At 44.6% G+C, this 24,408-nt stretch overlaps 1 non-coding gene across 1 annotated transcript; it reads right to left on the bottom strand.

The window, feature by feature from the left end:
* Positions 1 to 14,168: 14,168 nt before the first annotated feature.
* LOC136121722 (U6 spliceosomal RNA) lies at positions 14,169 to 14,274 on the bottom strand. The gene has a single exon (XR_010655745.1). It is a non-coding gene; the product is annotated as a U6 spliceosomal RNA (small nuclear RNA).
* Between the last annotated feature and the right edge of the window lie 10,134 nt (positions 14,275 to 24,408).

Genomic DNA, 24,408 nt, shown 5'->3' with positions numbered 1-24,408 from the left:
AATCAAGGGAAACAAGGTATTCACAGAAACATGGAGGCTGCTCACTCAGGGAACGGTGTCTGTGCAGCCGGGAGCCCCATCAGCAGAACTGCCTCTTCAACGCGCCCGGGCTGCCGGCTTATCGGCTTACTGAGGGGCCTGGGAGGCCATGCTTTAAAGGGAACAGTCTGATCGTCTAGTGCAGAACCACTCGTAACTAACTGCTTGGTGACTTAACACGCTTAGAGCGCAGTTTTCTGGAAGCCGGCCTCTCACAGGACAGGGACCATGTATGTGCAAGGGGAGAGCTTTGGGTGTATCAGCTTCCAACATCCCTTCCCCTGCCCCGCAGTCCCCTGTGGAATCTCAGCCTCGCCCCCAGATTGGCCCTAATTCTCCCGAGGCTCTGGTTCTCACACGGGTCTTTAAAGGCTAAAGCTGACACAACAGGGCTTAGAGAGGTGCCCTCTGCTTTTTTCTCATCGGGAAAATCACCACTGCTGTAATAATTTGCTCCTAGCAGTGGTCTAGCAGCTGTCTAAATTTCCAAGGTCACTCCTTGCCCCGCCTAAGCCCAACTTTTGAGGGGCCCTGGGGTCAGGTTTCAAATAAGTGCACATTCCTTCACTAACCCAAAGCAGCCCGCGGGCCTCGGAGCGCTTTAAAGATGGATGTGGCCCACTTCGCACTTTGGACACTTCAAAGAGCTGATCGCGGCTGACGGGGCGCTTCCTGAAACTTCCCCAGCCAGGCGGCTCTCCTGGCCGGGTGTCCAAAGCACTCAGGTTATCGCCTGGCTGTCTGGCGGGGCCAGTGCCGCCCTGGCCTCCCCTCCCCTTTCTCCTGCACTTGTTAAAAGTAATTAGTGTTTGCACCCATGTCTGAACTTTGATTTGTTTCCAGGATGGAGATGTTGATATTCCTTCTGTTGGCTCCATAAATCACACACGATTAAGTTACACTGTGTTAAAGTGTCGGAAACTCCTGGCTTTAAAGGAGGGGGGCTGGGACTCACACAGGCGAGACTTGGGTCACCTCCCTCAGTTCCCGACTCGGCTTGCTCATCAGAGAGGGGCCGCAGCAGGTTAATGTATAGTCTACAACCATCACCCAGGGACGTGGCTCCGTGGGGGGGCACGCTGGCACCACTCGCATCTTATAGATGAAGAAGCCGAGCCATGAGGAGGTGGGTGTCTTGCCACCTTTGCACCCAACCAGGAAGAGTACCCAGGGCCTTGGACCACAGCCTTCTGCCCCTGGCACCAGCCAGTGTGTCACCACTGTGCACTGCCTCTCACCAGGTCAGGGATGGCGGGGGCACACCAGACTGCGCCCACTGCCCCGGAGACCCAGCCCGCCCACTCCTGGTCCATGGGGCGGGAAGGAAGGGGCACATGGCAGTTCCCAACAACACTGACTTATTACTTGGAAATGGGCCAAATCAGAACCAATGGGAGGAAGGACAATTTGTCCTGGTTGGAGAGGGGGAAGGTCTTCCTGCTGTGTGTCTCAGACTTTGAACCAGTGACTGGAGATTCTGACACCAATTTCCTAATGCTCAGGGTCTGAGGCAGGGGAGACAGGTAAACACAGAGGAGAGCAAAGCGGAGGAACTCATCTGGAAGATGCTTCTAGGAGGACGGCCAGGGGTGCTGGAAGCCAGGCCTGCCCGCGAGCTCGTAAATTCACATCTGCATAAGCCAAATGGTCCAGGGTGTTGTCCTTCCCTATTAGCAAAATCATTCAGTAGCTTTGCAAAGGTAGACCTGAGAATCCACCAGGAGTTCAAACTTATCTTCATAGTATGAGTAAGTCCACATTTACCTTGAGTACAAAGTACTTTTTCTAGTGATTTGAGATCTGATGTGTTTCTCTTCTGAAGAGTTTGCTGAATCCCAAGTATGAACTAGGGAGAGATTTAAGAGCAGGAAGAAAATAAAGTCTGCTGCTTAGGTCAGATTAAGAAAATCATGTTAATTCTTTCTGGAAGTAGTCTATCAAGTTAGTTATGAAAGCTGTTGATAAGTGCTGTGTTTATATAAATTTATATATAGATATCGATAACGCGTAAGGCTGGCTTGCATAGTTGGGCATGGATATAGGTCCGTTTCAGCCTAGATGCAGATCAGTACTTGGTGGTCCCACAGAGAAGTGCTTTTAGGATGGTGCAGGCAAGAACCAGAACACCAGGGAGGGGCCCATCACAGGAGGAGACAGATGGCAGGACCAGGACTTGGGGCAATGGTGGTAGATAAGGAGAGACAGGGACACACATCTCATTCACATACACAGCTCTTGACTCATAGAAATGATATCTGTAGATTATCTTCACAACATATTGCTAAAGTTAGGTGGCATACTCATATAGGTGCCTCTATCTTATCCTGTACATGAGACACAATGTATATTTAAATTTACCTTTGCATAAATGCCAGACATTCTTTTCAAACATGGAGAGAAGCAGACTCTCAGAGTTAAAATCTGTCTAAAGGAGAAGGATAAAAGCCACATAATAATACGTCTGCCCATGTCCCTAATTAGAATTCTGCTATGATTTTGGGTGTTATTAGTAAAAACAACACCAATAATCCACTGCCCTTCTTGGCAGTTTTGATACAGTCTGTACTGCCCAAGGAAGAAAAGAGTGATGGGTGAAGTCATCTCCAGTAACCCAATACCTCTAAATGGCTTATATTGAGGTGGCTGGGTCTCTTTTCAGGGATTTACCTTAATGATATCATTCCCAAGGAGTCTGGTTTAGATCAAACCAGGTTAAAGATCATGACTGTCAAAAGATGATGTCATCAGATCTCATTTCTAATAGAGTCAGGGTCATCCTGAGTACAAAAGTGGTTTGGAATTCGGGCTCTGTTTACCTTAAAACCTGCACGAAAACTTAAAACCCTGGGTGATATAGAGACAACGGGAACCTATTGAAACATAATAGGTTGGACATGACTGGCATGGCCTTCATATAACCCAGGTTGCAAGGATCTATCGGTTTCTCTGTATTTTATATCAGGGATGTAAATGATGCAGAAGTGGTTTTATTTCTGCTACCAACATATTCAGTAATAACTTACCTTTTGCTGAATAGAATATTCCAGCTAAAGAATGTAAAACAAATTTAGAGCTGATGACTGAGAAGCATGTTCTTTCTTTAATGACCGCTCATCCTGAAAAGCCAGACTTCTTTGTTACACATGGTTGTATCACAAGCATCATAAAAGGAGATTTCCTTCGAGCTGACTATCTCTTACGTCGATGTCAATTCTTATCAGAAGCAAAGATTGAAATAAGTGTGCCCATTTTACTACAGAACTGGGGAGAAGGGGGTGAATGATGGTCCCAAAGATTTCAGGTCTAAATCCTTGGAAAATGTGCAGGTTACGTTATATGGCCAAAGACATGATTAAGTGAAGGATTTTGAGATGAGGAGTGCACCCTGGGTGATTCAGGTGGAACCTAAATGCCATCACAGTTATTTTTATAAGAGACAGGCAGAGGCAGCTGAGGCAGACACGTGCAGTGGGGGGAAGGCCAGGTGAAGATGCAGCAGAGACTGGAAGGATGTGGCCACAAGCCAAGTGAGCCTGCAGCCCCCAGACGCTGGAAGAAGCAGGAACGGCTTCTCCACTGGAGCCGCCAGAGGGAGCACACACCTGCCTACACCTTGACCATGGACTTCCAACCTCCAGAACCGAAAGAGGATAACACTTCCGTTGTTTTAAGCTACCCACTTTGTGGGAACTCGTGTGGCAGCCCCAGGAAACCTGTACACTGAGGAAGTTATTATTACATCGCTCCCAGAAGAACCTGATCCTAGATTCTATCCCGGGTTTCTTAAAGGTCACTACACATCATTTATTTAGTGACCACATACTTATTGAGGACACGGTTTGCACTGAGAAATATTCAGGGTTCCAGGGGTGCCATGGTGACCAAAACAGACAAAGATTGCTGCCCTCAAGAAGCTTACATTCCAGGGTGAGGAGACAGACACTAAACAAAGAAATTAGGCCTTTCCATTGTCCCCAAACTGCCCAAATTAAAAGGCAATATGAATCCAACATTTCCTCTAGTACTTTCACCTCTGCACCACTCTGATTTATCTGTCAGAAATGTGCAAATAATGAATTTAGATGAAACTGATACTTTTTAAAGAAACTGACTCTTATTTATAAAACAAAAATAGAGTCACAGATGTAGAAAACGAACTTATGGTTACCAGGGAGGACTGGGGAGAAGGAGGGGTAAATTGGGGGGATTGGGATTGACATATATACACTACTATGTATAAAACAGATAACTAATAAGGATCTACTGTATTAGCACAGGGAAATCTACCCAATACTCTGTAATGGCCTATATGGGAAAAGAATCTTAAAAAGAGTGGATGTATATATATGTATAACTGATTCACTTTACTATACACCTGAAACTAACACAGCATTGTAAATCAACTATACTTCAATAAAATTTTTTAAAATATATTCAAAACTACACTAAACTATAACAAAATTATATCAAGAAAATGGAAAGACAACATGCAAAATGGGCGAAAATTTTTGCAAATCATATATCTCATAAAGAACTTGTATAGAAAGAACTCTTATAACTGAACAATAAAATGACAAATGACCTAATTTTAAAATAAAAGAAAAACAAAACAAAACAAAAAATTGACTCAGGAAGAAATTGAAAATCTAAATAGCTTATACCATTGAATAAATTAAATTCCTAATTAAAAATCTTACCACAGGAAACTTCAAGCCCAGAGAGTTTTACTGTTTGTAAGTCTATGAAACACTAAAGGGAGAAATAATTCCATTTCTAAACAAACTGTTTCAAAAGGAGGAAGAGGAGGAAACACTTCCTAAATCATTTTACAAGACCACTGGTACCACGAAAAAAAAAAGACAAAAAACTGAATTCCAATGTCCCTCATAAACATAGACACAAAATTCTCAAAAAACTATTAGAAACTGAATGCAGCAATATATGCAAAGAGCAACATACTAGGATCAAACTGGGTTTATCAAGATGCCAGGTTGGTTCATCATACAAAAATTAATCTATACAATCTACACATTAACAGATTGAGGGAGGAAAAAAGGTCATGTAATCATGTCAATAAATGTAGGAAAATATTTGCCAAAATGCCAAGCATTTATACTAAAATCTGCACATGAGGAAAAAAAGGAAACTATCAAATGATAAAGGATCTACTGAAAGAACTACAGCTCATATCATACTTAATGGTGAAATACTGCACGCTTTCCACCTAAGATGAGAAACAAGTCAAGGGAATTTACTCTCATCCCTTCTGTTTAACATTAACATGGAGACTCTGATTCATACAGTAAAACAATAAAAGGATTCAGACGGGAAGAGGTAAAACTGGATCACAGACCTCATACTTGTGTAGATAGAAAAGCCTAAAGACTCTCTAAGATAATTACTGGGATAGGTGAATTTAACGACATTGCAGTATTGTACATTAAGGGAGTATGTTTGTATCTGCTTGAAATGAACAGTTAGAAAATTAGACTGAAAACACAAAACCATGTACAACAGCATGAAAAATATCAACTCTATAGTAGCAACAAAACATGTGTAAGACCCTACGCTGGAAATTATAAAATATTGGTAAGATAAATTAAAGAATATTTAAATTAAGGAGAGATATACCATGTTCATGTGTTGAAAGACTCAATATTGTTAAGGTGTCAGTTTTCCCTAAATTGATCAATATCAATGCAATTCCAGTGAACATTTCAACAGATTTTTTTCCTAGAAATTGACAAGATGATTTGAATGTTTTACAAAAAGACAAATGACCCCAAACAGTGCATACACACACATACACACTTCAAAAGAAGAAAAAAATAAAGGATATAATCTACATAAATTCAAGACTTACTATGAAAGTTCAGTAATTAAAGTTATGTAATATTAAATAAATTATTTGAAAATATATAATTGGAATAATATAAGAAGTCCAAAAATAGATCCACATTTATAAGATCAAATGATTATTCAACAAAAGTGCCAAAGAAACTTAAAAAAAGAAAAATTTCTTCAATACTGGATCAACTAAATCCTCGCATGCTAAAATAAAAGAAACAAACAAAAAAACTTTGCTGATAGCCTACACTGTACACAAACCAATTTAAGACAGTTCATAGACCTAAATGTAAAGTGCAAACAGTAAATCTAGAAAAAAAGACAGAATTTCTTCTAAATCATGATGTAAGCAAAGATTTCCTTGAAATGTTAAACAAGCTTGAGACATAAAATAAAATAATGCTAAATTAAAATTGATCATAATTTGAAAATATCTGCTAAAAAGACCCAAAAAACGAGAAAAAATCCCACAACCCTTCTCACAAACTGGGAGAAAGCATTAGCAATAAGATAATCGACAAAGAGCTGTATCTAGAACGTATAAAGAATTCCTGCAACTCAATAGAAAGAAAAGACAAACAACCCAAAAAGATACACAGGAGACTAGAACAGCAAAGGCACAAAGAAGACGTAAAAATAGCAAATGAAGATGTGCTTAACATCTTTAGTCCTCAGGAAAATGCAAACTGAAACCATCGTGAGACACGACATGCCCTAGAAAGGCTAAAATGTTAAATGTTTAGCAGCTCCAAGTGTCGAAGAGCATGTGGAACAACTGGAACTCTTACTGGTGGGAGGAATATGAATGTTAAAACAACTTCCGGAAACTTTATGGCAGTTTCGTAAAGTTTTAAGCCTATGATCAACAGTTCGACTTGTAAGTACTTATCCAAGATGGATGAAATTATATATACAAAAATCCTGTATAAGAATGGTCATGGCTACTATATTCAGAACAACCAAAGCTGGAAAGAACATCCACCAGAGGATGGATACACTGCCTGTGCCATATTCCTGCAAAGGGAGACTGTTCAAAGTCAAAAGGATGCAATATTGGTACATGCGACCGTACGGATGAACGTCAAAGCTGCTATGGTCAATGAAATACCCTGAACCAGAAAGGTCAGTACTGCATGACTCCACCTACGGGAAGTTCTCTAGAATAAGCAAAATTAGCATATGGAGTCGGAAGGCAGATAGGCGACTGTTTTTGGGTGAAGGGGATTGACTGGGAGGGGGCGTGAAGGTACTTTCTGGGGTGACGGACGTAGTCTGTTTTTAAATAAATCTATGAAGTGATTAAATGGTACATTTAAAGTTGAGCATTTCACTGTATACATATTATACTACAAAATTACGCACGCACGCACGCACGCACGCACACCCAGAGTGGTGGTTCTGGGTCTGGCACTGTTTTATTGTTATTTCATGTCGTGATTGTTATGCTATATTACATTATGTATATCAGCCTGTCAGTGGTAAGGTGAGGTGTGGACAGTCAAGGCTATTTTTAAACAGTTTACAACTCCTTTAATGTTTCATAAATGTAACCAGATCAGGCACAAGCCTGTTTACAGTGGTGGTTCCAGAAATGGCACTGCCTTGTGTATAGTGATGGTTCCAGACCAGGCACTAAAGTGATTTGGAGGTTTGGGACAAAGATCGGGAAAACATGAGCTGGTCTTGGGAAACAGGCCTGAGAGTCTCCCTGCAGTGGGGGGAGCGCCAGCGCTCTGAGGAGCCCACCTGCCCGTGGCTGCCCCTTCATCTGCGAGCTCCCACAAACCCCCCGTGTTCATGTGCCTCCATGAAATGTGAAGAAACACACCCACCCTCCCTTGTACTTCATGAAGCCATGTGCTATGTTATGAGGTTATTTTTAAATAGTTAAAATTCCTTTAATGTTTCAGCGATGCAACTTGATGATAACTACAGAAAAAGGTAAAATCCCCCTTTACGTAATTAAATGACAGTATGTTTTGGAATATTTGGAACAAAGCGCTCAATGTGTTAACACTCTCATGAGAGAGTTAATAAAAATGTTTTTAAATGAAACTCCTCTTCCACGTGCCCTGAGTCCTCCATCCCCAAGGACAGCCTACTGAGAAAAATGCTATTTAATTCAAATAAAAAAAGGGTATTATGTTGCCAGTGTGAGCAAATAAAGGTGGAATAAGGTACATTATGGAGGAAATGTTTGCATAACACCCTGAAATTAATATACCATGTGCAGTAGTTGACACAGTTCATTCTAAAACCGATAAATCATTCATAGGAAAAATAAACACCAACTAAAAAGAAATAGATCACCAGATGAGCCATATATATCAAGGATGAAATCAGATGTGTGCATTACCTGTTGACACAACAGGAATTTTCTGCTGAATCAGACACTTAATCTACTAAATCAAAGTGAGCTCCCGCTGAGCCAGGCACATGGTCTAGCTGGACACACCACTGCCACTGCTTGCGTTCATGCAGCTGATACGACTTTCTAACAAATTAGGACTGACCTAATGTGTGTTCCCGCTCACACTTACTGAGCCATAACCTCGGAGAGTGACCATGCTGCTTAGTAAAATGTATATGTCAACTATGCTTTCTTCTTTTACTCAATTCACACAAGCTTCCTCAAAGCACTTCCTGGTGTAGACAAACTTTAAGGTGGTCTCAGGATCCTTGTCCTGGTGGAGACCCCCTCCCCTCACCTGTGGGGACCTGTGACTACTCCTAACCGACAGAGTATGGTGAAGACAAGGGGCATTATCCCCTGACAACGCGACGGTTCCTGAGACTTCCCGTTGCTGGCAGACTCCCTCCAGAGTCTGTCTCTCTGGTGCTGGTTTGAAGAATCAGGCTGCCATGAACCCTTGTTCTAAATTATAGTTGGGATTTAATTTACAGAGGTTATGACCAGCTGGCTACATGGAGAGGCTGATGCCATTGAAAGAAGGGCTAATTACTTATGTTTTCCAAGAGAGGGAGGCAAGGCCAGCCCCGCCATGCACAACCCACAGGAAAGTCAGGGGATCAGAAGCAGGGGTGTGGATAAGGCCTGGTCTGGAGCCTTTGAGGCGGGTTTCCTAGGAAAGGCAAGGTGGGGCAGAGTAAAGAGCTTAGAGTTGGCTAGTTTGGCTAATGCTGGTGGGCCTTGGGCTATGACAGAGGCTGTCCTAGGTGCCCACCACCTGGCCCTAGGTTGATTTAGGGCAGGTGGTACATTGGCTTGTGTGTGAGAGTCAGGTAAAGGAGATGGTTGGGGTTGTAGGCTTGGGATTTGGTATGCATGTGAGAGGCATGTCCTGGGCTAGTTGTAATTATCATTAGGAATTAGACCTGGGAGGGGCAGTTCCTTTCCTGGCCTGATGGCTCCCAAATGCCAGGGCATCAATAACTCGGGAAATAGAATTAATTTGTCTCTGCAATGAATGGATGTCCAACAGACAAATACAAAACCTTAAGAAAACACAGAACGATTCCACAGAAATGAGGTGCCAACGACCTGAGGGAGTCTGGAAGCAGTTCCTTCCCCAGTCAAGCCTCTGATGAGAACCTGTCCTGCAGCACACCTTGGCTGTGGGACCCTGAGCAGAGAACCCGCTAGGCCTGGCTGCCTCTGGATCCCAGAAACTGAGGGAATAAACGTGCTACTTCAAGTCCCTAAGCATGTTATCAGTATAGCAGCAATGGAAAAGTAAAACACTTACCAAAATAACCACAGTACAGAGACTGTCATGAAATACTTAAGAATATTAGAAAACAGTAACTTGATTATTATTGATGACAAGGGATAATTGGATTCAGAAATCCAGGGAGTAAATATTTTCAAACCTCTAAATATCAAGCACTAAAGGTTAATATTTTCAGAACCCAGCCTCAGGCTGTGGCAGGACTGGGTTAGACTGGGAAGGACCATGACCTTGAGCCCGGCCAGGCCAACAGCAGGAACAAGGCTGTCCCAGTGGGCGTGGCAGGGAGCCGGGCCATCTTGGAGAGGCAGGTGCCACGGGGGCAGGCCTTGGCCAAGCCTAGCTGGGCTTGGGAGACGGACTTGAGACCCGTGGAGGACGGGTGGGGTCTGAGGCAGAGACCCAGACACAGGAATCCAAGCTGAGACTCACCTCCTGGGGGACTCAAGGTGCTAAGAACCCAGTTACAGAACCAAGGTTTGAGGTCCAGGGGACAGAGGCATGGCCTTTGTGAGAACTTCCTTCTCTCCGCCTCTGTGTCCAGCCCTATGAAGTGAGGTGTGAAGTGAGGTGTCTGAAGTTGACCTCCCTGAAGACACCCAGAGAACCGACGTCCAAGCAGAGCTGCCTTTCTTAGCCTTAGTGCAGCCAGGTGGACAGGGGTTGAGGGAGCTGAGCTGGGGGACTGAGACGCAGGTGTTGTGCTGAAAGTGTGCACAGGGTGTGACATCGTAGTTTGGGCTGACAGGTACAGTGAGGTGAGGGTCTTGAAGAGCAAGGGTCTTGGTAAGCCTTGATAAATAGGCTATTTTGACTGGGTAACAGTCTTATCTTCCGGGAGCAAGTATTTCCTAGAATAAAGAGCTAAGGGATGTATGTCTGGTCCTCGTATTCTTAGCACAGGAAAGAGGAAATGGAGCAGCTCCTCAAGGCAAGAGCATGTTCACAAAGCAGTACATTAAATCGTGTGAAAAAAATCTCTTAGCTTAATTCCTAGTACATAGTAGGTGCTTAATAAATGTGGCTGTCCTCCATATCTGCAACAAGGTTGGCTGGCTTGGCTCATTTTTGCCCTAAGCCCAGTGGACCTTTTAATTAACCTGGCCTAGGCGAGGGTTTATGGCTGAGCCTGGGGAGTGTAGGAGGGGCTGAAATTTTAGGGTCCAATGGGTGCAGGACAGGCAGTGGGCACATCATTGTAAAGGCTGAGTTTCCATAAATAATGTGCAGAAATGCTCGGGTTGGGCTTCCCTGGTGGCACAGTGGTTGGGGGTCTGCCTGCCGATGCAGGGGACACGGGTTCGTGCCCCGGTCCGGGAAGATCCCACATGCCGCGGAGCGGCTGGGCCCGTGAGCCATGGCCGCTGAGCCTGCGCGTCCGGAGCCTGTGCTCCATAGCAGGAGAGGCCACGGCAGTGAGAGGCCCGCGTACAGAAAAAAAAAAAAAAAAAATGCTCGGGTATATTCTGGCTTCACTTCAATAAATAGAATGCATTTCTTAGTCTCATCACAATGGTTGTTCCTTATGCCCCCTGGAAACATGCTTTAGGGCTGCTGTGTGTTCATCATTTTTCCTGATGAACACCTGAGCCCCTTTCCTGGTGGGACCTGAGGTGCTTCCCAAAGGAATGGGGCCCAGAGGCTGCCGCATCTCTGTGACTCCAGCCCGAGAAAGTTCTCTGCTCATAAGGGCTTGCTGTGCTTTAAAGATGTTGCAGTCCTAACCCCCAGTACCTATGATTGTGACCTAATTTGAAAATTGGCTTTTTTGCAGATGATCAAGTTCAGATGAGGTCATGCGGGTGGGCCTACTGCAATGTGACTGGGGTCCTTATAAGAAGGAGAAATTTGGACACAGAGACACACATGGAATCAGGACACCACGTGAGCATGAAGGAAGAGATAGATGGGGCGATGCTTCTGTAAGCCAAGGAAGGTCAAGGCACCAGCAAACCCCCAGAAGCTGGAGAGGGACCCAGACCAGATTCTCCGTCACAGTCTCAGAAGGAAGCAGCCCTTTTGACCCCTTGATCTTGGACTTCCAGCCTCCAGACCGTGAGAGAACAAATTTCTGTTGCTCAAGCCACCCAATCTATAGTGCTTTGTTATTGCATCCCCAGGGCCTAGACTAGGCCCACCTCCGCCACCCAGGGTACCATCCCCATTGTAAAGCCGCCCGGGACCTCAATTACATCTGCAAAGTCCTCTTCGCCACGGAACATAACATCTTCACGGGTTCTGGGATTAGGGTGGCCATTCTTTGGGGGCCATTTTTCACCATTTGATGCTTCAATTACTTAAATCCTCTGAGGTAGGTACTGTTGTTCCCACTTTCTAGATGTGAAAACTAAGGCACGAGGCTGGGACTGCCTCCCTCGCTTCACCAAGTGGGCTGCCTGATGCCAAGCTGTCCACCGGCCCACAGGTCTCCATGGATGTGCAGGTGTCCAGCAGTGACAAAGACCCGCACCCTGAAAGTGGGCCACCTCCTTCCCGTAGCCCTTAGTTACCTGTAAGAAATCTCACACGGGTTCTCTAAACCATCTCATCCTCAAGCCTAAGAAGACTATGGCCTTACACATGTGCAAGCAGCCTCAAGAGGAATGAGCAAAAATCCAAACGAGAGTGTCCATCCTTACTATGCTGAGTAAGGGTCATCCATGAGGCTATTAGAAGGGCTGACACTCATGGAGCCTCAGTGCAGCCCTGCACAAGTCATGGACCCAGGCAATAGTGCTTTCAATGTGGTCCCACAGGAGAAGGCAAGGACAAAGACATGTCTCCTGCCCTGGAGGGGCTTATATTCTGGTTTTTAAAGAAAAAGGTAGATTAAAAGTAACTCAATACACAAAATATCCAAGGAAGTATGTACATGAGACCTAAACCATCCGTGCGGTCTGCCGTGACCAGAAATGAGGGCACTAACTACGCACTCGTCCAGAGAGACGCCAGGGAGAGGGGAGAACTTTGGGTTCGTTCACGAAAGAGAAAGTACTCGGCCCCCAGAGGGAAGAGTGTGCTAACTCTGTCTCTCCCTCTATCCCCACCGCTTTCCCTGAAAACGTTCTGTTCATCACCCAGAACTTCCTAGAGGTTAGCAAAGATCAAAATGAGCTTAATCAAGTCTATCCACCATTTTCCTCTCTGCAGCCAGCTTCATGCATCCCTTGCTCAGCCTCTATCCGGAAACAAATTCAGAGTCTCTGAAGAGAAACTAAAATCTGTGTCATTAAAATTTCCAAAGCCATGAATCACCAGCAAACAGTATTTTATCCCGTTGCCTCCCCCTCCTGGACTTGTCCTGTTCCCTGGAATGAATCTCAACACCCCAGCTCGCTCCAAGCCTCCAGAACCTTTCCATGGGCAGCATTTGTAAAGCAATCATCTATTTTCGGATCTCATCCTGCGAGGCTGTTGGAATCAGGGCGACCAAACCTTGCAATCACATAGGATCCTGCTGCTTTCCACGCTCAGCAAGGTGTGTCTTCCGAAACTAAGCGGACTCGTTACCCATCACATTTCCAGAATAATATAAAAGTAGCTTTTTAAAAAATGTGTTTGCCACTCATAAGAGTTCCTTTGCAATCACGTGATCAGATATGCAAAGAGGTGAAAGGGTATGTATCCAGCCCATTTTCACCCAGTCAGTGGTCAGGCTTCCAGTGAGGTTTCGCCCTGGCATCTTCCTACCGTGTAAACAAGGTGACAGTGCCAGCCTCCTCCTTGCTGTACTGAATGAGATCACGTCTGTGTCTGGGTCATTTTCGAGTTTTTGAAACAGTCACTCATAAACGCCGAGCTCTGTATTATGATGAGTTAATCCAATTTCTTGGAAATGCCCAAGTTCTTCATTATGTTGGCAGGTCTTTATTCCGAGATTAGCTAGTTCAACCACAAGTGGATTTATCCCTTAATTGCTGGCACATAGGTGGTGCACCGTCACGGAGCTGAGATGCTCTGTTCTCATTCTGAGACCAAGACCAGCGGGCTTGGGGCTCTGACTCTCAAGGCAAGTTGCTTGTTATGTGTCAGCCTCTTCCTGTGTGAAGAGGGGGTATTATGACTCCCAGGATGTTAATAAGAAGAGTTTATTTCTTTTTTCACCAGCAATAAAAATATGATTTTTTAATATAGATGTTATTTGTTTATTTATTTTAAAATTTTTATTGGAGTATGGTTGCTTTACAATGTTGTGTTAGCCTCCTTTGCACAACAAAATGAATCAGCCATACACACACAGATATCCCCTTCCTTTTGGACTTCCCTCCCATTTAGGTCACCAAAGTGCATTAGGTAGAGTTCCCTGTACTATACAGTATGTTCCTGTCAGTTGTCTATTTTATGCAGAGTATCAATAATGTATATGTGTCAATCCCAGTCTCCCAATTCCTCCCTCCCCACCTCTTTCCCCCTTGGTGCCCATACATTTGTTCTCTACAACTGGGTCTCTAAGTCTGGCTTGCAAATAAGATAATCTATACCATTTTTCTAGATTCCACCTATATGCGTTATTATACAATATTTGCTTTCCTCTTTTGGACTTACTTCATTCTGTATGACACTCTCTAGGTCCACCCACGTGTCTACAAATGAAAAGATATGGAACACTTCACGAACGTGTGTGTCATCCTTGCACAGGGCCATGGTAATCTTCTCTGGATTGTTCCAACTTCAGTATATGTGCTGCCGAAGCGAGCACGTAAGAAGAGCTTCTAATGTGAGGCCTGCTCACAGCATGGCTTGCTGCCGCTGCCACTATGTAGCTTTGTGTTGGAGAGTGACATGACCCCGTGAACCTGAATGAGAAGCCGGATGGCCGCACTGCTGTGGCTGAGCTCCCGGCACCGGGAAGGTTCTTTAGGAGAGGGTCTGGCAATCCAGAGCCTACTCGGAGGACATGGATTAGGGTTCTGGTGAGGAAACCCTACCCACATCACACCTGGAAGCTGCATCTGGGTTTTTATTTTTTTTTAATCTGTTAAACCCATGCCCCTAATTTGCTCCCCCATGTCCCCCTTTGGTGACTACTAGTTTGTTTTCTATGTCTGTGAGTCTGTTTCTGGTTTGTATATAGATTCGTTTGTATTATTTTTTAGATTCCATGTGTAAGTGATGTCATTTGTCTTTCTCTAAGTTACTTCACTAAGCATAGGTCCACCCACGTTGCTACAAATGGCAGTATTTCATTATTTTTTTATAGCTGAGTACTATTCCATTGTATATATGTACCACATCTTCTTCAGTCAATCATTTGTTGATGGACACTTGGTTTGTGTCCATGTCTTGGCTATTGTAAATAGAGCTGCTATGAACATTGGGGTGCATGTATCTTTCTGAATTAGTGTTTTTGTTTTTTCCAGATATACACCCAGGATTGGAATTGCTGGATCATATGGTAGCTCTACTTTTAGTTTTGTAAGGATCCTCAATACTGTTTCCACAGTGGCTGCGCCAATTTACCTTCCCACCAACAGTGTAAGAGGCTTCCCTTTTCTCCACATCCTTTCCAACATAGTGACATAATCGGGGTATCCCCCATCTCTTGTCTGGGATTTCTGCTCTGCAGTTAGGCGGGAGGATGAAGATGACACTCCCAGAAGACCTTTGGGTTCATGGCTCACCTACCTATTTCCACAGGTGTCCGAGGACCCTAAGGTTGAGGCTTTATTTTGTCCTAAATGTGGTTTTCCTTGCATTATAACTTTGATTTCACTGCAGTTTGAATGCAAGATAACCACGAGCCCCCAAAGAATTTAAAAACAGTGAAGATTATGGGGCAGAAAGAATATATAGAATTATTTTTTATTACATTACATTTTATGTGCAAACTTTGTATGCACTTACCTTGGAGTTGTTGTTTGTTATTTATATAAGCTTGCTCTTGGTCATCTGATTTATTTTTCCTTTTGGAAAAGTGTTTGACTGTCTCGGGTAGAGCTGGAACACATCATCATTTATCTCACTGAAATCAATGGAAACCTTTTTTTTTTTTTTTTCACCTGTTGGCTCTTCACTTAAGGGCAGAGTTTTCCGGAATAAAAGTCCTCAAATTAAGTGTGAGATAAGTGTATTAACAAAGGCGCCTCACAGCCTCTAATTTATTTTACCTCCTGGCCCTTTTCCGCATTGGAAACAGCTATGGAGGTTGAGGCATTTCAAGCTTACAGCTTCAGGGGAAGGATAATGCGGAAAAATAAAGGTACCAATTCGTGGCTTTTGAATTCCAAAGGAAGCTTTAGAGATTCACGACAGGGAGAATAGTTGTGAGGCATAAAGCTTTCTGAACTGCTGGAGCTGTGAGAGCTTATCAGCCCAAATCCATCATAACTAGAGGTGGGGTCAGGTCGCCTCTGCCCTAAACCACACACCTGGGGAAAGAGTGGTGGATGAGCCAGTTTGCTCCTCCGCGGACCAGAAGGCTGTGATGCCTTGAGGCTCGAAGGCCTTGGAACTTTGATCCTGCATTTGGAGAAGGAAGAAGGGAACTCAGAACGAAATGGAAGCAGTTTGCCCTGACTGGAATAGCCATCCATTCCCCTTACGAAGTTAAAAGGAAACCTGAGGTAGAAAGTGACCTGATGATTTCTCGGTCAACAGAAAATGGTGATTTGCCATGGCAACCGCTGCTCACAGCTCTGGGAGCTCCAGCTAAGCCCCAATCAACCAGGAAGTGTCCCTGTCACCAGAAGCCAGCACTGGATTGGGGGGTTGGGGGGCCCAAGAGGGAGCCAGAGGAACTGGGAAGCTGGCCATTGTGGGGCTCCCCAATAACACGGTATGGTCTAGCCCCGAATCCACCCACCAGGGGAGCCCCTCTCCTCTCACCAGGAGCCCCGCAGAGGGCAATTTGGGATGGTTTCATCTGGGGGTGAGTTTTAAGTATTATCTAACAACAGCAACAGCGAGGGAATGTACTCGAGGAATTAAAAAACAGGTAAGATCAAAGGGAGTTTATGTAGTATAATATTTAGTAAAATAATTTAGAGTACCTTAATTTAGAAATATTCATCCACCTTCATTTATACATTCTTAATCATTCTTACATATTTATTAAAGCAAATTGCCCAGGAAGCACTTTCTTTCGTGAACAAGCAAAACAAAACAAACTTCACCAAATGTTCTATAATTTAGATTTCACAACAATGCAGATTCTCTTGTCTCATTAGGGTAAAATAGTGGGGCTTTATGGTTTACATCTATACATAAATCTTAAGTACATTTCAGCTTAGAATTGCAGAAGTCAATAGGTTTAATTGTGGACCCCTTTAAATTCATGAACATGGATTAATTGTATCCGGTGTTATTAGACAATCATTTTTGAGGAAATGTATGAAATGACGATCTCTTAGGACCCCAAGCCCTCTCTGCAAACGTGATGCAAACAGTTCTGAAGCAGGAAGCAGCCCGTCATAAGCCGGCTCCTACCATTCTATCAGAGTAAATGCATTTTTCTCCTTCTGGTTGATTGACTTGGAGAAAATTTGCTGAGTTTCTTCAATCTTGGCTGTCATTTGAGCCGTTTCTTTTTTCCAGCATACTGAAGAGCTTATTTAAAGGATTCGTTTGGTAGCTTATAAATGATAAGCATCTCATACCTTTTAATAATTTGCATACATATCTTGGCTCTGCGCCAGCAGACACACCTGTACAACACTGAGCCTCCTATTATTGTCTCCCGAACGGCTTCCTCAGCACCTCTCCTCCCAGATGAGGCTGGTCCCAACAGCCACTGAGACACACCAGGGTACATCCTCCCTTCTGTATTAAAGCAAAAACAAAAGCAAATAAAGCACTGTGTGAAACTGTTGCAGGAAAAACGGGGCCCGAAAGGAGGGTCACGTCCCAGGTCTTGCGTGAGTCCCTTGGACAGGCTGCCAAGTGAGGGTCCTTGGCTTCACGCAGGAAAGGATTCAAGAGTGAGCCATAGCAAAGAGAAAGTAGGTTTATTTAGAGAGAGACACATTCCATAGACAGAATGCAGTCTGTCTTAGAAAGTGAGAGCGGCCCGAAATATGGGATGTTTAATTTTTATGGGCTGGGTACTTTCATAGGATAATGTGGGAGGATTATTCCAACTATTTTGGGGAAGGTGCAGAGATTTCCAGGAATTGGGTCACTGCCCACTTTTTGGCTTTTTATGGTCGGCCTCAAAACTGTCATGGCTCCTGTGGGTGTGTCATTTAGCTGATGTATTGCAGTGAGCGTATAATGAGGCTCAAGGTCTACTGGAAGTCGAATCTTCTACCATCTTGGTCCTAATCGTTCCTAACCAGTTTAAGTCGTGTCCTCAACGGCTATGTCATTCTTTCAATGGTTGTGCCCGCCCTCTTTCCTCCTGTCTCAAAAGGACATGGTGGGGGGAGCTGGTGACACTCCTGAGGGGGATGAAGGATATCCTGCAACATAAAGAGGCCAGAAATAAATGAGCAAGAAGCAGGTATATGAGAAAATCAATTCCTGGACCGCAGGTAGCGAGTCGGGCAGGGCAGCAAACTGCTCTCTTGGAAACATCTCCTCTGGCTACATCCGAATACAAAAGTCGAACTCTGATTTATCTTAAAATGTATGAGCTTTCTTGAGCCTTTGAGGGGCTGGTTTGGTTTCTGCGTTAATACTTTAGTTTTACTGTCTGACGTTATTTCGGTGCACCCTGACATTAGTTCATCTTCTCATAAAAGCAAGATCTCCTCAGATTACTTTAAAATTGTCCTGCCTTCCAGATGAGTAAACGGTAATCGCTTCCTGGCATCTGAGCCCACGCCTCCATCAGAGACCCGGACCGAGATCATCCTGCCAACGTCATCTCCATCAGAAACGCATCTGAATTGAATCTGAAAGCTCCCCAGAGCAGCATTCACTCTTAGAAGACATCATTATTAAATATGTGTTGGGCTTAAAGCACAGTGAAATGATTCCTTTGGTTATAGTTAAAAAATGAATGGATAGATTTCTCCAGACCTGAAATGGAATCTGGATCTCACTAGTGAGGATTAAGAAGGTTAAAGGTTAAAGTAATTCCTACCCTTGACAATCTTATCATTCTCCTTCCTCACCACCACTATGTCCAGGGAGTCTGTTAATTCCCCAGGAATTGCTCTACCACTGAGCATTACAGGATGTCCAGCCGACGGAGGCTGGGGGGTAAATACTAAAGAAGAAGGGAAAACTACACAGAATTTGGAGGGTGATTTTAAAAGAGTGTCCTGACACTCCTCTGGAAGAATTTTTGCATGCTCCAACCCTCCCTGTCATCCTGCCTGCTTTGAGATTTGGAGGGGATATTTCTCACCACATATGAACTTAGAATAACCTGACCAGTGTATCTTCCTAAAATAAAATGTGGTCATGACATGCCCTTACCTGAAACTGTCAGCTGTTCCCATACAAGGCAGCTCGTTGAGTCCTGCATCCTTCCCCCTCATCTGGCACAAACCCTTCCCTTATCTGGACCACCCCGCTTCTAGCGTAGGATCTTACTGCATGACCTGTGGATCCCTGCACTAGAGCACCTAAGACAGGCCTGTGGCAGGTATGTGGGCACCTTAACCCCACATAGGGCTCTGCCAACTTGACTCCGGGGTCTGATACGTGTGTGCTCTTAGCAGAGATGCCCAGGAGTTCCTGTCTCTGCACACGCTGCCTGACACAGGATCGCATCAGACTCCTTACCCTGGACACATGTCACAGGATGTTCAATGTGGTTGGTGGGACCATTGGCATTTACTGTATTTCTCTCTGATGTTGGTTCTGCCTCGTGCTGTTTACCTCCAGAGGGAGACAGACACGATGTGAGACGGGCAACCCTTCCAGACCCAGCCTTGGCAGTCCTGCTCTCCGGGGAAGCCGAGTATGTTCACGACACCTGCAGGAATGGGTGGAGCGAACAGCTGCCCACTTGGGCAGGAACCTCCTGCATAATGGCCTCCGTGCTCTGGCTTATGCCTTCTAGCCTACCTGGCCGGCTGCGACTTTCTCACCTGAGTGAAAACACTGAGTTTTGTTAAGGAATGAGCTTTGTTATTTCTATTTTTTAATAAAAATTGTAGATATCTGAGGTGTACAATGTGATGTTTTGAGATATATATGTATATGTGTGTAAATGATTACAACAATCAAGTTAATAAACACACCCATTACCTCACATGGTTACCGTGTGTGTGTGTGTAGTAAGAACACTTGAGATTGAATCTCTTAGCAAGTTTCAAGTGTACAATACAGTCTTAGTAACTATAGTCACCAGACTGAGCATTGTATGAGCCTCAGTACCTATTCATCTTATAAGCAGAAGGCTGTACCCTTTGACCGACCTCTCCCCATTTCCTCCACCCTCTGACCCTAGGAACCACCATTCTACTCTGCGCTTCTGTGAGTTCATTTTTTTAAGATTCCACATATAGGAGAGACGGTGCAGTATTTGTCTTTCTCAGTCTGGTCTATTTCAGTCAGCATAATGTCCTCAAGGTTCATCTACATTGTTGCGAATGAAAGGATTTCCTTCTTTTTTAAGGCTGAGTATTGAGAGCATTTTATATACAGTTTATGCTACATCCCAAGACCATAGAGGGAAATAGGGAAAGTCCAGGTAATAGAGAAATAAACAGATCATTTAAAAAAGTTATGTGGCCAATCTAACACCGCTTTCCTGCCCCCCGCTCCAAAAACCCCCCCCCCAAAAACAGTGAAACAGAGGTAAGCAGGGCTGTTTCTAACAATAATAATTACAGACAAGATTCCCTGCGTATCTACTCTGTGCTGGATTCCATTCAAAACACTCCACTTCACATGCATTATGTTACTTATACTTTACAGCAATTCCAGTTATAATTTACTATTATTATCCCCATTTAGGGACTTATAAAGAGGAAGAACCAAGACTTGCAGTAATTTGTCCAGTGTTAGTTCTTTCACTGGGGCCCAGATGGCTGATTTCTCGAATCTGCATTTTTAAGTCTCTGTGCTTCGCCTGTAACTGTGGGCGTCCTGGGAGAAGGAAAGCAGGGCAGCCTGACTCTCAGCTCCACTCTCAGGAGGGAGCAGTTGAGGACTGTTTCAGGGTTTCACATTGATTATTACAGCGTGCGCGCACACACACACACACACACACACACACGTGCATCCACGCAAACGTCAGCACAGCCCTGGGGCCTGGGGACCCACGTGGATGCTATTTCCTACAGACTAACAAAGTGATCCCTGACATGCTGAATCCCATTTCTTCCCCTGGATCATTTTGGTCACCATCATCCAGGCTGACATAACCTCTCCAGCCACTAGGATTTCAAGCAATTTAAGGCTTCAGGGATGTTTTAGAGAACCAAGCGCCATTCTGCTCAGACTCAGAGGGAAACAGAGCAAACGAACCCATGACTGGGTGACACCCAGCCTGTCCCAGACAAGCCAGGCTCATGTTGAGTGCATGAACTGTGCAGATGGTCTGCGAGGAGAGCAGTCTCCACAGGGTTGGGCCAGCACAGAACTTTCCTGCAAGACTCCAGCGGCACCATCCTGTGGGGAGCCCAGGCTGACAGCCGAGAGTGAGGGCTGATCCATTTCTGACCTTGTGCCGGGAGGAAACATCCAAAGACGGCTCCTGGCCAAGCCCACTGGTGAGTCCAGTCAGCAGATCGGAGAGGTCTCTCACCTACGGGATTTTTACTTGCACAAAACAAACAGCACACAACCTGTTTAAATTTCCAGGTCATGGAGTTTTGGAATCGTGATAGAAATGCCTAATTCTTCTATTGTGCAAAAGCCCAGGAAGGACAGCACACAGTCAGACGCTGATCACAGGTTGAGGAGGCGTTCCCGAGGCCCCGGGGCACGAGGTGCTCTCCGCTTCTGGGCAGCTTCTCAGACTACCTGGGACATCACAGCTTCCTACAAGAGAAAGATGAATTGTCGAGGGTTTGTTGTGGCTGTAAGATGTTCCGAGTACATACCTGAGAGAAGCCGAGGAGGGAAGCTGGTGGGTTGATGCCTGGGTGACAATGCAGGCTTTTACGACCCTCCCTGTCAGCCGTGAGGACATCACCACCTTAAAGGCATCTTCCGCCTTCCTTCTTGTGGCTCAAGTGCCCAGTTGGGTGACTGTCCACCAGCGCCCTGACACTAACCCTGACCTGAACCTTAAGCCTAACCTGTTTCTGGTCTTCAGGTTCCACAGAAGGTGGCCACAGACCCACGTCCTCAGTTCTCTGCAGACGTATAGACATTTCAGTAGTTTAATTTTTAAAAGGTTTATTATTTTGAGCTTCTAAAACAAACACGCCATCTTACTTTCTGCATACTCGAAGTCCAACAGTGAAGAAGCAGTTTCCTGGTGCTAGAGGGAAAACAGCCCACAAACCAGGAAGAAGCCACATCTCAGCCACTGGCTGATTTGGGGCACCTAAATATTTATTCTATTGAGTGTTTCATGAGATTAAATGACTACATGATACCGTACATGTACAATGACATTTACTGTCACAAGAAAGTACCTAGGAATATGATCCACATGGAGTAATGATTTTACAATTTTTGTATTTTAAGGCAATTTCCTAAATGCTCAGTAAAATTCAATCGACAGTGACTGCTAGCTGCCCTGCGCTGCTCTTCTTGTTTCAATCTACCCCGTCTGCCTCCACAGAAGGCTGCTGGGGCCCTCTGTGGTCCATCTCCCGGCCATTGTACAGTCCCTGGAGCATCGTTTCTTCCAGGCGCTCATCTCCACGCTGCATCTCAGGCTTGTCCAGCTCCCCTGCAGGCGTCCCTCTCCCCTCCACGGCTACCACAAAGGCGTGCTTCTCCCCTCCCTGCCCGTCTCTGCAAAGCTGGCCCAAGCTCAGGGCTCCCATCGATTTCAAAAGAAGCCCTGGGCTTGGGTAACTCAGCCTACACAAAAGCAGTGCGGAATCAGACTCAGGATTTCTCAGTTCCAGAAAATGTGCTTCACTCAGATCCAATGCCTCTGGAATGCTAAGTCAAAGAAAGCCATTCAGTAACTGGGTCTAATTTAAAACTGATGTAGCAAGTAAGTTGCACCAACTGCTATGTCTTTTGCAAACCAGGGTATAACATTAATGAAGTACAAGATTATCGGTTAAAGATCTGATCAGAGCCTTTAGTAACACAAATGTGTGCTCTGAGGTCAGTAGGAGCTCTGTGTGTGTGTGTGTGTGTGTGTGTGTGTGTTTGTGTTGGCAGCAAGGGAGAAGGGGGAAAATTACAGGAACGTTTACAGAAGGAATATTAAAAATGGTAGAGAAAAATTAGATCAGTATTTCTTTCAGTGTATCCTCAGTCACCCCGATCTGGCTGAAAGTGCATCGTCAAATGTTTAAAAAGAAAATAATGAATCTTACGTTCTAGCTTCATGGAATAAAGAGGATTAAAATAGCTGAGCGGACACAAAGAAGCAAGCATGAAAAGGGAAAGATCTTAATTAGTTAATACAAAACATGCTGAATCCAATTATGAGCATCCTGCAATTCGGATTTGGTTCTTTCTGAACAGATGAGAGCAAATATGTCTTTAAATCAATACTGCGTGCCTGAGCTTCCGAGCTGCATCCAGTCATCGCATAGGGTTGCAAAGGGACTTTAGAAAAGACCCACTAGGAAAGTGCTGACCTGGCTTCTGAGGACCGTTGGTGGTGTAATTTTCTCAAACCCCCCAGAGACTGATAAAGAAACTGGAGTAGTTCATTAGCATAAGACTGGCAAAAATCTATTGATTTTTAACTCCACAGAATATTCTGTTTTCATTACGATCTGCTGAGTTATATCTATTATTGGTCCAGGGCCATCTCCCCCTGGTTAACCGTGAATCTCCATTATAATGAGAACACACCTTGAAGAAAACACGGAGAACTTTACCTTGCTGTCAGCTATTGTCACACTGTTCTGGGAATCTTCCCTCTGGATTCCAGCTTTGTATTTTTAGAAAGTAGCAGAGTATTTAATCCTCCATAATTAGAGTTTCCCCCGAAAGGACAAACTCATTTATATGACTGTCAATTGAACCAGATCCTTCAACCGTTGTACTTGGTGTTTTGTTGTAATGTTTTAAACGACTTGGTAGGAATTAGACAAAATTAAGATAAAAATGTCAAAGCTGCCTTTAAATCTCAGATGGCTGATCTACATTTAGAAAATGCAGTTATACGAAGAAAAGTTGGTACAAAATATATATTTGGTCAAGTTTTTGACAGTATTAGGATGGTGACGGATCTGAATTGGGGGGAAGGGGCTTGCTACAGAGAATATGCCTGGGGCCGGCTCACTGACCCTCAGCCTGAAGGATGGTAGGCAAAATGTCCACCAACCTGTAGTACTTCAGTGTGATGGGGGTGCTTGGGAGGGAGAGCCAAGAACTTTTGCATTTAATTGTCCTTCCTACCTTCCCCTCACTGTTCCTTTCAGGTATAAAGGGTTAGTCTTGTGCTATATTTTGAGTCAACATTCAGTTTCTATAAACACACACACACGCACACGCACACACACATATACACAGACAGAAAACAAATCATCACTCCCAGAAAAGGTTTGTGTACAAAGATGGTGAATAGTACAACAGTGGCAAGACCCAAGTCCACCTCTTCTGGGCAAAATCGCTTCTCACGTGGTCGGTGTTCTAGAGCACAGTGGACCTGCAGCGGATTAGGTCACGGTGGAACCTGGCAGTGGGTCTGAAGGCTTGAGGATGAAGCCACCAGGGACGCATGGTCCCCCCCAAGAGCACGTGGGCTGCTGGTGCCAGACGCTGCGACCCTGCTTGCTTAAGATTATCCAGCCCTTTAAAATGGGGTGGACAGAGGGCCTGCGAGCATGCCCCCTCTAGGGAGCCGCTAGAG

Source organism: Phocoena phocoena, chromosome 3, assembly GCF_963924675.1.
Source record: "Phocoena phocoena chromosome 3, mPhoPho1.1, whole genome shotgun sequence".
Taxonomy (NCBI): domain Eukaryota; kingdom Metazoa; phylum Chordata; class Mammalia; order Artiodactyla; family Phocoenidae; genus Phocoena; species Phocoena phocoena.
Note: the sequence above shows the minus strand (reverse complement) of the source record. Positions and strands in the feature narration are given on the sequence as shown.